At 43.9% G+C, this 13,888-nt stretch overlaps 1 pseudogene; it reads right to left on the bottom strand.

The window, feature by feature from the left end:
- Window positions 1-289: 289 nt before the first annotated feature.
- LOC126941151 (mitochondrial nicotinamide adenine dinucleotide transporter SLC25A51-like) lies at window positions 290-1,462 on the bottom strand (annotated as a pseudogene).
- Between the last annotated feature and the right edge of the window lie 12,426 nt (window positions 1,463-13,888).

Here is a 13,888-nt window from a genome sequence, read left to right as displayed (position 1 = left end):
TGGCCTACTGACTCTCAGAATGGATGAATCTCAATAGCATTATGTAAAGTGAAAGAAAAGAAGATAAAGACAAAACACTGTATAATTCCATTTATTTGTTCATTCATTTTTTCTGTTGGAACCTTTTACTCTGTTTTGTTGATGCTTAAGGAAAACAGCCTTGCCCATAACTTACTGTGGCCTGGAGTCATGACACCAACTTATTGTGACCAATTACGAAAGAGGCCAAACCGCATTCTTCTTAGAAGGTCTATTCAGTTAATAAATGGCACTTAACTGATGGTTTTCTTCATATAACCTCTAACAAGAACTCCTAAGTTGCACTGATTATGCCCCAAGCGGTAAGGGACCGATGGTAATTCAGATGAGCACCTCTGAAAAGATTTATCAGTTTTCTGTCCCATTCCGGACAGATGTTTTGGAAAACCTTGAGGAAAGACTGAAATTCTCCACCAGTCTGAGACTGTGTGCTAGTTTTTACAACATTAACTAGAAAAAACAAGAATCCCAACATGGCACCCAATAGTCTTCCACAGAGAAAATCATTGACCAAATGAGCACTGGGAGTCGTTGCTGTAGACAGATGCTCCTTAAAGGCACCTCCAGGCCAAAAAAAAAAGAAAAAAAGACATTGCTGAGTCCATTCCGGAAAAGAATGGGCAGCAAGCCTCAACAACGCTCCCCAATTCCATGGAATTTCAGTGCCTTGAAAGCCTTATAAGTGCTGGTAAATGTGTCATGATGCCTGTGGCCTTGAAGCAATGTCTGAACTCCTTCCAGTGGAGTGAAAATTGCTTCTGTTGTCCCTGCAAGCACTGCTGCCACGACACAGGTTGCAAACTCTAGAGCACTGACACACTTGTGGAGAAGGCAGGATAAATCCTCCTACAGATCAACATAAGTGCAAGTCTAGTTATCTTTTACATCAATGAGGGAAGGATTCCAGGATACAAGTTTCGAAATCCATCCCTTCTCAACTGAAGTATTGCATCCCGGGTTTTGATGGCATACAGCTGTTGTTGAAAGAGGACCTTCTGAATGGGAAATGTGATTACTACGTGTTGAAGGCTGCACAGCAGCCACACAAGTCATGCTTCATTTCATCAACATTTATAATATGAGGCGATATATCTTGTTTCAAAGATGTTAGTATTGGTGGCCTCTTTTCATGAGCTTCTGAATCCATCATGTTGCTTAAGATCTTTCTGGGGCTGGGCACGGTGGCTCATGTCTATAATCCCAGCACTTTGGGAGGCTGAGGTGGGTGGATTGCATGAGGTCAGGAGTTTGAGACCAGTCTGGCCAACATGGTGAAACCTTGTCTCTACTAAAAATACAACAAAATTAGCCAGGTGTGGTGGGGAGCACCTGTAATCCTAGCTACTTGGGAGGCTGAGGCAGGGGAATTGCTTGAACCAGGAAGGCGGAGGTTGCAGTGAGCCAAGATCGCGCCACTGCACTCCAGCCTAGATGACAGAGTGAGACTCCGTCTCAGAAAAAAAAAAAATTGTTTGGTGCAGTGGTTCACGCCTGTAATCCCAGCACTTTGGGAGGCTGAGGCGGGCAGATCACGTGAGGCCAGGACCTTGAGACCAGCCTGACCAACATGGAGAAACCCTGTCTCTACTAAAAATATAAAATTAGCCAGGTGTGGTGACGCATGCCTGTAATCCCAGCTACTCTGGAGGCTAAGGCAGGAGAATCACTTGAATCTGGGAGGCGGAGGTTGCGGTGAGCCGAGATCGCGCCACTGCACTCCAGCCTGGGCAAGAGCAAAACTCTGTTTCAAAAAAAAAAAAAAAAAAAAAGAAAAAAAAGATCTTTCTTTTTCATGAAGGGCTTTTTTTTTTTTTTTTTTTTTAACCTGTAACACCATCTGAGCCTAGAGTTTTGCAGGATGATAGCTGTTTGATAATGTTCCCAGTTTCTTCCATTGTTATTGTTCTGTTAGGTTCTCTCTTCTGGAGTCAATTTTGATAACTGGATTTCCCATTGCCAAGGCATCCCGCAGGCCAGTGAGTGAGCCAGGGCCCATGCAGGCACCTACAATTCCATTTATATGAAAAATGTAAAAGGGCTAACCTGTAGTGACATAAAGCAAGACAGTGGTTTCCAGAAATAGGTGGCTGGGAACTGATTACAAAAGATAGTAGGCGACTTTCCAAGGGTGAGGAAGATGTTTTCTATCATGAATATGGGGGTGGCTGCAATTGTTTACATTTGTCAATCTTACCAAACTGCAAACTTAAAATTCCTGCATTTTCTTATCCATAAAACATACCTCAATAATGCTGATTAGAAAACGAGCTTGTATCTGAGCCAATCACTGGCAAACAGAATAGAATTACCTTGACCAACTTCAGTTTATCAAGATTCACGCCCCCAGGGTGAAAAAGAGCTCCTCTTCCCTCAAAGCAGCCTGTCTTCAACCTGGAAGGAAGGCAGGGTTACAACCAGCAGTATCTTCTGCCCTGGGTCAGCTACATGCAGGCTTTGGAGAACACAAATACCCTGATTGAAATGATGGACTCTTCATCTCATAATTACAATCCAATCTTTCACAGTACTAATTACCTATTGAATCAAAACTGTGCAGAATGTTAATGAAAAATAGCCAGTCAATTAGAAGTCACATATCAAACAAAACCTCCAGCTCAATGAGCAGGCAACCAAGGAAGAGTACATTAAGCTGCCCTGGAACAAGTTGTGACACTGTGACCAACACATGTGGTATGTGACCTTCTTTTAACTCTTCTTTTCCTTCGCTCCATATGGGTTATTTTATTTTCAATCCTTGGCTGCTTCGTTTGTCCTTCTGGCTCTGAAGGGAGGTCATTTTTGGTCTAAATCAGAGAGGAAAGGCATATGCTGCTTAGCTCTTGAAATGTTTATTTTTCTCCACTACATACGTTTTGCTTCCTTGTCTAACGTCTGTACTGAAATTTAAGAAGGTCTGCCTTGCACTGATGGTTCTCATTACAATGGATCTAGGGTGGTCCCAGCTTCTCCCTCGCATTTTATGTGTGAGTTCCAGAGCTATGCATAACTTCTGCTCTGCTACTAGTGATGCATTATTGGTACTTATGGAATTCAGGCACAGATTAACTAAGATCTAGTATCAGCTCACTTGAAACATCTGATATTTAAGAAAGTCAATCTAATAGAAAAATAATCGATGCATTCTTTGAGATTCTTTAGGTCCTAGATACCTTAGGAATGTAGATAATCAAAAAACAAACAAGCCTGACCTCATTATCTCAGTCTCTTTTCTTCGTCAAAGCCCTCCCTGAGTTAATAAAGATGTAAAGCTGTGCCCTGGGCTCTAAAGAAGGTTAATATGAGAATCTGTTTGAATAGCACTGTGTCTTGGAAACCTGTAACTAAAAGTATTGTCCATTATGCTGATAATCCACAAATACATTCACTCCTGAAATTATTTATGCTTCAGTGTTTGTCTCTGCAGATAAATGTCCATGTTTTTTTTCATTAGAAAATGAAAACCTTGCAGCCCTTAGTTGTCAGGAAACACAAAAGCGAAACTTATCGCAGAATTATAATGATGAGTGTAGCGTAGATACAACTGAAATATTTGCTTTTATAAATGATCTCCCTAAGAGTCCCCAGCAAAGGCTCAGCTCTAGAGACCTGGGCCCTCTAGATAACATGACTGTAGACTCACTTCTTTCTTAAGGCCCTTCTTGCTCCTAGTAAAGTTCTCATTCCACACCTGGAATTGGTAGTGCATTGTCTCAGGACACACTTGGAGAATGTCTGGAGCAGAAGGAAAAGAACCTCCCCATCCTAGCATGGATTAGGGTTTCCTGAATTGGGGTCCTCAAGAGAACCCCAAGCTGCTCCAATAATAAGCTTCCCTGTTTGCCGCAAACTCCACCTGAACAGCTACCTTGTGGAGAGCGGTCCTGATTGTGCTTTGGATGCTGGCATGGCTTGATCTTGCCCATCGCCGTCTCTCTTGCTCTCCATTTCTTCTTCTCCATGCTCAGCTGGAATTCCTAGACCTGAGTTCCAGCTCTCATGTGTCTCCCGACAATGTCCTAGCATAGTCTATGAGAATTTCTCAGTGGTCCTCATTAGCACTATTTTCCTAATATTTCTGGTTCTCCTCTACTTACAGACACATAATAGGACCCCACTATCATGGTTTCTTGAGGTTAGTTATGACCAGGTGACTTGCCATGGCCTATGGAATATAAACAGAAACTTTAAGAGCCAGTGTGGGACTTACTTCTTTGCTTGCCTCAGTTGGAAGCATATGTTGAAACGAAGGTTCCATCAGCTTGGATCCCTGAGTTACAACAGTGAACGGAGCCCACTGCTAACCCACAATAATCGAGAAAGAGATCTCTGTTGTTTTATGCTTCAGAGGTTTCAGACTACTTTGTTACTGCAGTATAACCTAGCCTATCCCCGTACTATGTCCTCTCCTGGGTTGGTCTTTAATTTTTCTGTTTTCCCAGGATTGTATAATATTTCACATCCTGTATTTCATTGAATATTTCACGACTAAGTTTAACTTCTTTTTTTTATTTTACACTTTATTATCCATCATTATTCTTAGTGACATCAACATCCATGTTTACGACCTTTAGCATCTTAGAATCAGTTCCTGCCCACCTTACCTGTGGAAGGTTTCTTCTTCGTATCAGCAAAATCACTAAATCAAACCTTTCTTCCAAATTCCAAACTCCACACCCCTCTGCCTGGATTCATCTTGATTAAGCTACTTAAGGCATTGCGTGCCTGTTTCGTCACTGAAAAACGATGCTAATCAGCCCACCTTATCTCCTAGGGCTGCTGTGGGCATTCAGTGAGACAAAGCACAAAAGCCCTGGGCCCAGTCTCTGGCACATGACATGCGCTCGGGAGCTGCCTGCTCTGATCATTATTGTCATTATGATGTGCTGTCAGCAACCGCTCTCTACCACACTCTCCATTCTTGATATTTTGGATATTTTGTTCTAATTCTAATTTTGTTTTAAATTTCTAATTCTTGATCTATCAGCTTCCTTTGACGATGGAGGACTCCTGTGTTTTAGCTCCATGCATCCAGGCTGTGGCTTCCCCTAAATCACTCATCCTGAACCTAGAGTTGACTGCAGACGCGTGAAGGAGCCCAGGAAGGCCAGCAGAAGAAGCATCCAACTGAGCCTGTCTAGCTGGCAAAACACAGAATCATCTTGAGGAAAATAAATGATTGCTGCTCTAAACCATTAAGTTTGGGGTTGATTTATGATACAGCAAAAATGAAAGTACACTTTTTAGCTCGGCAAACTCAAGCAGGTTAGCCAGCCTCTGTGAATCTCTGTGGTTTTACCCAGAAAATGGGAATCATATTCATCTTGCATAAGCCGGGCGCAGTGGCTCACGCCTATAATCCCAGCACTTTGGGAGGCTGAAGTGGATGGATCACCTGAGGTCAGGAGTTCGAGACCAGCCTGGCCAACATGACAAAACCCCATCTCTACTACAATTACAAAAAAATTAGCCGGGCATGGTGGCGGGAGCCTGTAATCCCAGCTCCTTGGGAGGCTGAGGCAGGAGAATAGCTTGAACCCGAGAAGCAGAGGTTGCAGTGAGCTGAGATTGAGCCATTGTACTCCAGCCTGGGCAACAAGAGTGAAACTCTGCCTCAAAAAAACACAAAAATTTACCTTGCATATGAGGATTAAGCAGCTGGCATAGTAATGGCTCAGCAAAGGGCATGTCACTTATCTTCTCTGTAACTTTCTGGTGTCCTCATCATGACCATTCTTTCCTCCTTTGTCCTTTGTCCTTCCTCAAGTGTCCCTACTCCAGCTCTCACCTTCAGTAGGTCAATCCTGGATCCCCTTTTCCGGGAAGGCTCCCGCTGTTTTCTAGAAGCCCTCTTGTCTTGTCTTGCTCTCACTTCAGTTCTCTGTGACCTTTCTCTGCACAGTCTCAACTTGGTGAGCTCCTGCACATCAGTGACTCTGAGGTCACACAGAGAAGACTCGATTCTCTGGCCTCAGCCACAATCTCCATCTGTCTTGAATTTCCAGCCGTTTTTCTAACACTGCCATTTGACTAACTGGTAACATCGAAATGACAACAATCAAACTGTGCTCATGATTTCCTCTCCCGTCGGTTCATCTTCCATCTAACCATTCTTTTTTTCATTCTCAGAAAGAAAATTTTAAGTCTACAATTTCCTTGATCATCTGCATCCAATTAGTCACTAAGTCATGTTTCTTTGTTTGAAATCTCAGCTGAGTCCCCTTTCTTCATTCTCACTGCACATTCCTCTTCTATGTCCCCCACCTCCACCCATATGGCCACTTCCATTTCTTTTCATTCCGCTCCTTCCGTTTACTGCTAGCAGGTAGATTTTCATTTAAAAAAAAAAAAAAAAAAAAAAAAAAAAAGATTGCTGCCTTGTTCTTGTGCTTAAAAATTGATAATAAGCTAGGTATGGTGGCCCACACCTGTAATCCCAGCACTTTGGGAGGCTGAGGCGGGTGGATCACTCGAGGTCAGGAGTTTGAGACCAGCCTGGCCAACATGGTGAAAACCCGTCTGTACTAAAAGTACAAAAATTAGCCAGGTGTGGTGGCACGTGTCTGTAATCCCAGCTACCTGGGAGGCTGAGACAGAAGAATTGCTTGAACTCGGGAGGCAGAGCCAAGATCATGCCACTGCACTCCAGCCTGGGTGATAGAGTGAGACACCTTCTCAAAAAAAAAAAAAAAGGAATTGATAATAATTTCCCCTTGCCTGCAGGATTCAAACGTATCTCCCACGTCTCACTAATTGCTCCATGCAAAGGGTCCTTTCTCAGTCCAATATCTCCATACACAGATCCTGAAGCAAAGATGAACATGCTGATGGTTTATGCTTTGAGACATGCAAATTCATGGCAACAAAGAAGAACATGAAGAGCGAGATGGGGAGTAACCTAGAGTGATGTGTGACTGCCTGGTACTGCTTCACCGGGAAGAAACCCCGCACGGGCTTGGCGGCGTATCTGCACCCTGGACTTGTCCAGGTGGGCTACTAGGAGAAACTGGGCCTGGCAGAGGTGCATAGTAGAGAGAGACAGGAGGAGAGCCTGTCTAGCTCTCTCCCTCTTCTATTTCTCATTGGTCAGAATTCATCCCATGGGGAGTAAACTGACCCCCGCTTCTGGGTTTCATCATCTGTCCCCCTCAGTTGCTACTTAGGGTGCCAGATTGTACACAGTGTGGCGTGGTGTTTCCCCTAAGCCCAGAAGTGCAGGGAGGAGGAGAAACTCCAACAACAGCCAGGAAGAAGCCAGATAGGAGAGCCCAACGGCCCTCATACAGCCTGCCTATGGCTCTGCCCCATCCACACATTTCCAGTGTTATCTCTGCGCCCCCGCCAAAGTGATTCCCCACAGCTTTTTCTGTTTTCTTGCCCCTTTCAAAACTAGACTTATCCTGCATTGACTGTTGGCATCTCACCCGCTTCGTGGAGCTCTTCCTGTCCACCTGTGGAAGGCAGGTGCCATCTTGCTTGTTGGCCAGCAGCACTCTCCTCCTCTCAGCACTCCCTTCTCTGTCCGGGGGAGGATTCCCCACGGGTGAAACCTCTTTCTTACTCCCAGCTCCTCCTGTGGAAGAGAAGGGAAGGTCAAGGCTTCCTCACTGCCCACCTGGGGCATACAATGTAAGCTCAGCCAATCAGTTACTGGCTCTCCATGCTTTGAGCCTTGAGCTGGTGAAACAAAGATGCAGTGAACATTTGAAGGTCAGACAGCTCCGGGTGCAGCAGTCTGCTTCAGCTCGACTGTTTTCGGTGGGTGACCTTGGCCGTGGATTCTGTTGCATAGCATCTGTGACCCTGTTGGTTCCTGTTTTCCAAGCCCTCGTCTACAAGTTCCCATGGATTCTATGATCCCCATTCTCCCTGCTGTGCTATCCCTCTGATTAACTTGCCTTTGTTTAAGGTGGCCAGAGGCAGCTTTTGTTGCTTGTGACTCAGAACTGTTTATACGTAGCCGCTTACATTACTTTCTGCCACCTTGGGACTTTTATACCATTTGGAGCTAGTTTATGAAACATGCTTAGCACAATGCCTGGAACATAGCAAACACACAACTGCAACCAAACTACATTTTTGTCAAAATCAACAAATATTTGTCAGGTTTCAGACACTGTGGGGGAGTGGGAAAACAAAATAAACTGAGAAGGAGCCTGTGTTTCTTATTTAATAGGAAAAACATGTTTATAAAATCAACAGCAGTTGCAACCGAGATTGTATTACAGAGCGCATCCGGGCCACAAGGGAGCAAGTGGTTGGTGAGTTTTGGAACAATCATAGAAGGCTTCCTGAGGGAGGAGATTTTTTACTTGGGTGCTCAAGAAAGATCAGGAATTCAAAGGTGGGGAAAGGAAGGGCTGGGCATCATAGATAGGGGGAAACGCAGCTGAGCTCTGAAAGGATGGGGTGCTAAGTGGGAGAGTGAACAGTTTAGGGTAGGCGATGTGTTTGCCTGGCAATTCTAAAGGCCCCTTAATGACCGTGGGCAGGAGTTGAAATGAGACGGGTTGGCATGATTCTCTAGCCACCTTCAGTGGCCATGGTGCAGTCCATCTTCTCCCATATTCTGCTTAAATCTCCAACTCTCTCATGGTAAAGGTGGAGTTGGAGATTTAAGCAGCATAAGTGAGACAATGGGTGTAAAGTACGATTTGAAGATTCAGTACCTGGTAACAGTTGTTATTATCATTGTCATTACTTCTTCTTCTTCTTTTTTTTTTTTGGAGAGAGAGTCTTGCTCTGTGGCTCAGGCTGGGATGCAGTGGAGCAATCTCAGCTCACTGCAAGCTCTGCCTCCCGGGTTCAAACAATTCTCAGGCCTCAGCCTCCCCGGTAGGTGGGACTAGAGGCGCCTACCACAATGCGTGGCTAACTTTTTGTATTTTAGTAGAGACAGGGTTTCACCATGTTGCCCAGGGTGGTCTCGAACTCCTGAGCTCAGGCAATCCGCCCATTAGACCTCCCAAAGAGCTAGGATTACAGGCATGAGCCACTACCCAGCCAGCGACTACTACGTCTAGCAAAAGATTCGGTTACTTAACATTTTACAGAGGAGGAAACTGAGGCTCAGAAAAGGTAACTGACCTGTTAAAGGGTCAAATCGCTAACAATTTCTGGAGCTACAATTTTAATTTCAGTCTTCTGACCTTCATATATCCAATGTGTTGCTTCTCAAGATTGAGATCCTGTAAAATGTTTTTTGATAAAAAAAAAAATACTGTCTTTTCAGGCAACTGATTTTATTACTTAGTAACATCTTCTTCCTACAATTTGAATATTGTCCTTGCCACTAAGCCAATGCCAGGTTTACGAGTTATTTAACTCAAATTTCGCTTCTTGATGACAGGTCTGGAGATGTGTCATAAAATGACACAAGTGGGGATCATGAGGCAAACATGAAGAAAAGAAGCCCTTGGAGAACCTAAAGTGTAAAATATTGTAGAATATTTGCCTCCATCGGGAACAAATAGTAGAAGAAATTAGTAAAAAGCTGAAGGAAGGCTGGGCGCTTAGAATCATGCCTGTAATCCCAGCACTTTGGGAGGCCGAGCTGGGCAGATCACAAGGTCAGGAGTTCAAGACCAGCCTGGCCAACAAGGTGAAATTCCATATCTACTAAATATACAAAAATTAGCTGGGTGTGGTGCATGTCTGTAGTCCTAACTACTCGGGAGGGTGAGGTGGGAGGATCACTTGAACTGGGAGGTGGAGGTTGCAGTGAGCCGAGATTGTGCCACTGCACTCCAGCCTGGGCGACAGAGCAAGACTCTGTCTCAAAAAAAAAAATTGCTGAAGGAAGCTCCAATAATAGTGAGTGGTGTAATACAAATGACACAATGACAAGTATCTTTATAAACATGTATTTCTCACTTTCTAGATAATTGGTGTCCAGCTATAAATTTTTTATTTGCAGGGCTGGGCCCAGTGGCTTTGGGAGGCTGAGGCGGGTGGATCACGAGGTCAGGAGTTTGAGACCAGCCTGACCAACATGGTGAAACCCCATCTCTTAAAAAAAAAAAATTAGCTGGAAACAGTGGTGCACGCCTATAGTCCCAGCTACTCGGGAGGCTGAGGCAGGAGAATCACTTGAACCCGGGAAGTGGAGGTTGCAGTGAGCCAAGATCGCGCCACTGCACTCCAGCCTGGGTGACGGAGTGAGACTTTATCTCAAAAATAAATAAATAAATAAATAAATAAATAAATAAATAAATAATTCGTATTTGCTGCTACTGTTGCAAACTTTGCTTTCGAAGTCTGACTTTCCTGTTGAAAGGCTGCATTGTTAGAGATACCCAGCAGGCAGGGATGTCCTGCAGAGTCCTGGGGACAAATGCTATCTACATGTCCGTATGAACAGCTGTCTTCTAGACCCCTCCAATTTGGCTTCCTCTTCCTCTGTAAAAGAAAAACACACCCACCAAGTTCCCTGAGGACCAATTCCCTGCCAAAACCAATTTTTAAAAGTCTTTTTAGTTTTTGATATAGCTGGTTGCTATTTTCTTGTAGCCTCCATCCACTCCTTGGCTTTAGGGAGATGCTCTTTCTTAGCTCACATCTCCCCTCTGGGTCTCTAGTGCTTCTTGCTACATAAATAAGAGGACAGATAATAGTTCATCTCTTTGCAAATGTCCAATTGCCTTTTGTAAGCATGTGTTGAAAAGCTCCATTAGAGCCCCACATTATCGTCTTATGGCAGCTGTACAACACTCTTCCTAACCCACGGCCATGAAGATGATATCATAGAATAAACTACTATCGAATGTTTACTTGATGCTAGGAACAATGCTAACAATTCTGTGTTCATTATGTCATTCGATTCTCATCTTTTGATGTACATCTTATTTTTATCTCCATTTAATAGTAAAATGGGGATATTTTATAGTAAAATGAGTAAACTGAGGGCGAGAAAGTGAAGTAATTTTCCACAAATCACCCAATCAAGTAAATGTGAGAGCTAGTATTTGGTCCCAGGCAGTTTGAGTCCTGAATTTTTTAACTACTGCTTTTTCTTGTGAAACAATCCTATTTAAATGTATTTTTTTACATTATGCTCTGGAAATTCAGCTATGTAAATGTAAAATACTACAGGCCCCTTAAGAAGAGATTAAATGTCAAAAGGCAGACGCTGCCTGCTGCTGTGGCACATACCTGTAGACTCAGCTACACCACAGGCTGAGGCAGGAGACTTTCTTGAGACCAAGAGTTCTGGCCTGGAGTGTGCTATGTCAATCAGGTGTCCACACTAAGTTCCACTGCAGTAATGGTGATCTCCCAGGAGTGGAGGACAACCAGTTTGCTTAAGGAGAGGTGAACTGGTCAAGTTAGGAAATGGAGAAGGCCAAAACTCCCGTGCTGATCAATAGTAGGACTGCACTGTGAATAGTCACTGCACTCCCTCTTGGGCAATGTAGCAAGGCCTCATATATATATATATATATATATATATATATATATTATATTTTTTTTTTTTTTTTTTTTTTTTTTCTCTTTGAGACAGAGTGTCACTGTGTCCCCCAGGCTGGGATGCAATAGCGCAATCTTGGCTCACTGCAACCTCTACCTCCTGGGTTCAAACAATTCTCCTGCCTCAGCCTCCCGAGTAGCTGGGATTGCAGGCGCCCACCACCATGCCAGGCTAATTTTTGTATTTTTAGTAGAGACAGGGTTTTGTCATGTTGGCCAGGCTGGTCTCTAACTCCTGACCTCAGGTGACCTGCCCACCTTAGCTTCCTAAAGTGTTGGGATTATAGGCACGAGCCACTGTGTCTGGCCGCTCTCATCTCTTTAATAAAAGAAAAAAAGAGTTTTAAGTAAAATATAAGAAAGCAGATGCTATCTGACATTCTCTATGGTCCTTAATGGAAGGTAGATATACTAATATTAAAAAGTGCCCAATTTCAAGTGACAAAAACCCAACTCAAAATAGTTAAAGAGAGAGGAAAGTTTAGGGCATGTACATATAAGGAAGACTTGAAAAACGAAGATGGTGCTGAGGCTCAGATAACCTCTGCCTTAAATAAAGGTCTAAGATGGTGACTGTGATTTGTCAAGACAGAGGGTGATAGCCAGAGTGGGAGCAGTGTCCTAGGGATAAGGTCATGTTGTGTAAATTGGATCTGCTTCTTCTTCTTCTTCTTTTTTCGAGACGGAGTTTTGCTCTGTTGCCCAGGCTGGAGTGCAGTGGCATGATCACTGCTCACTGTACCCTCCACCTCCCAGGTTCAAGCGATTCTCCTGCCTCAGCTTCCTGAGTAGCTGGGATTACACGCGCACACCACCACCCCGGCTAATTTTTGTATTTTTAGTAGAGATGGGGTTTTGCCATGTTAGCCAGGCTAGTCTTGAACTCCTGACCTCAGGTGATCCACTTGCCTCAGCCTCACAAAGTGTTGGGATTGGCCGGGCGCGGTGGCTCACGCCTGTAATCCCAGCACTTTGGGAGGCCGAGGCGGGCGGATCACAAGGTCAGGAGATCGAGACCACGGTGAAACCCCGTCTCTACTAAAAATACAAAAAATTAGCCGGGCGCGGTTGTGGGCGCCTGTAGTTCCAGCTACTCGGGAGGCTGAGGCAGGAGAATGGCGTGAACCCGGGAGGCGGAGCTTGCAGTGAGCCGAGATCGCGCCACTGCACTCCAGCCTGGGCGACAGAGCAAGACTCCGTCTCAAAAAAAAAAAAAAAAAAAAAAAAAAAGGGTTGGGATTACAGGCGCCCGCCAGCACACCCGGCCTGGATATTCTCCTGCTAACCACAGAGCCACAGGAAGGTGATTCTGAGAAAGTAAGTGGGAATGTAGTTACACCATCCCACAGATGTTCTGTGCAACAGACACGCTAGGAAATTTCTATTAAACATGTTCTCTAAGAAATGTTGTCAAGGGTAAAGGCCTAAATCAAATGGTGATAACCATTTTCATTTAATAAGGCTGTTCAGGGCCAAGCAAATCATGTAAGGCTTCTGATATTAATCATTTTACTCGCATGGTTCTATACTCTCGCAAACAAGTAAAAGCAATGGGATTTTGAAGAGTAAAAATTCCCCTGACATTGAAGCAGATATACAACAATATCTGAGGCAAAGAAAAGCCATGGATACCCAGAAAAAGAACAATTTTGTGAGAAATATTAAAATGAGAACATAATATCTAAACCAAAATTATTTCAAAGTTAAGAGATTCAGAATTAGTTAGAGGCAGGCTACTCAGGCCTGGAACACACTCAGGATAACGTTCAGCTTTGAGGGAAGATTTGTTTTCTTCTGAAACTGACTCTTGTGAAGTAGCTACTTCATTATTTTTCATACATTTCTAATTTTTATTTTAAAATACATAATCTGTTGAAAAGCCATCACAATTTACTTTTATTAACTGCACAAAGGAGGGCCTGGTTATTCAGGTTATAGGGTATTTTAGGCTAAGGCTAGGTTGCCCTTTTAAAGGACTCTAAAATACAATGGCTTAAATCAAATACTATTTTATCTCTTTCAGCCATTACGCACTGTAGGCAGCCATATGACTTTTTTTCTTTTCTCTTCTTTTTTTTTTTTTTGAGACAAGAGTTTCACTCTTGTTGCCGAGGCTGGAGTGCAATGGCATGATCTTGGCTCACGGCAACCTCCACCTCTCAGGTTCAAGTGATTCTCCTGCCTCAGCCTCCCGAGTAGCTGGGATTACAGGCGTGCACCAACACACCTGGCTAATTTTGTATTTTTAGTAGAGACGAGGTTTCTCTATGTTGGTCTGGCTGGTCTCAAACTCCTGACCTCCGGTGATCCACCCACCTCAGCCTTCCAAAGTGCTGGGATTACAGGTATGAGCCACCTTTTCATAAAGTTATTAACTTTTCTCTCA

This window comes from Macaca thibetana, chromosome 18 (genome assembly GCF_024542745.1).
Source record: "Macaca thibetana thibetana isolate TM-01 chromosome 18, ASM2454274v1, whole genome shotgun sequence".
NCBI classification, from domain to species: domain Eukaryota; kingdom Metazoa; phylum Chordata; class Mammalia; order Primates; family Cercopithecidae; genus Macaca; species Macaca thibetana.
Note: the sequence above shows the minus strand (reverse complement) of the source record. Positions and strands in the feature narration are given on the sequence as shown.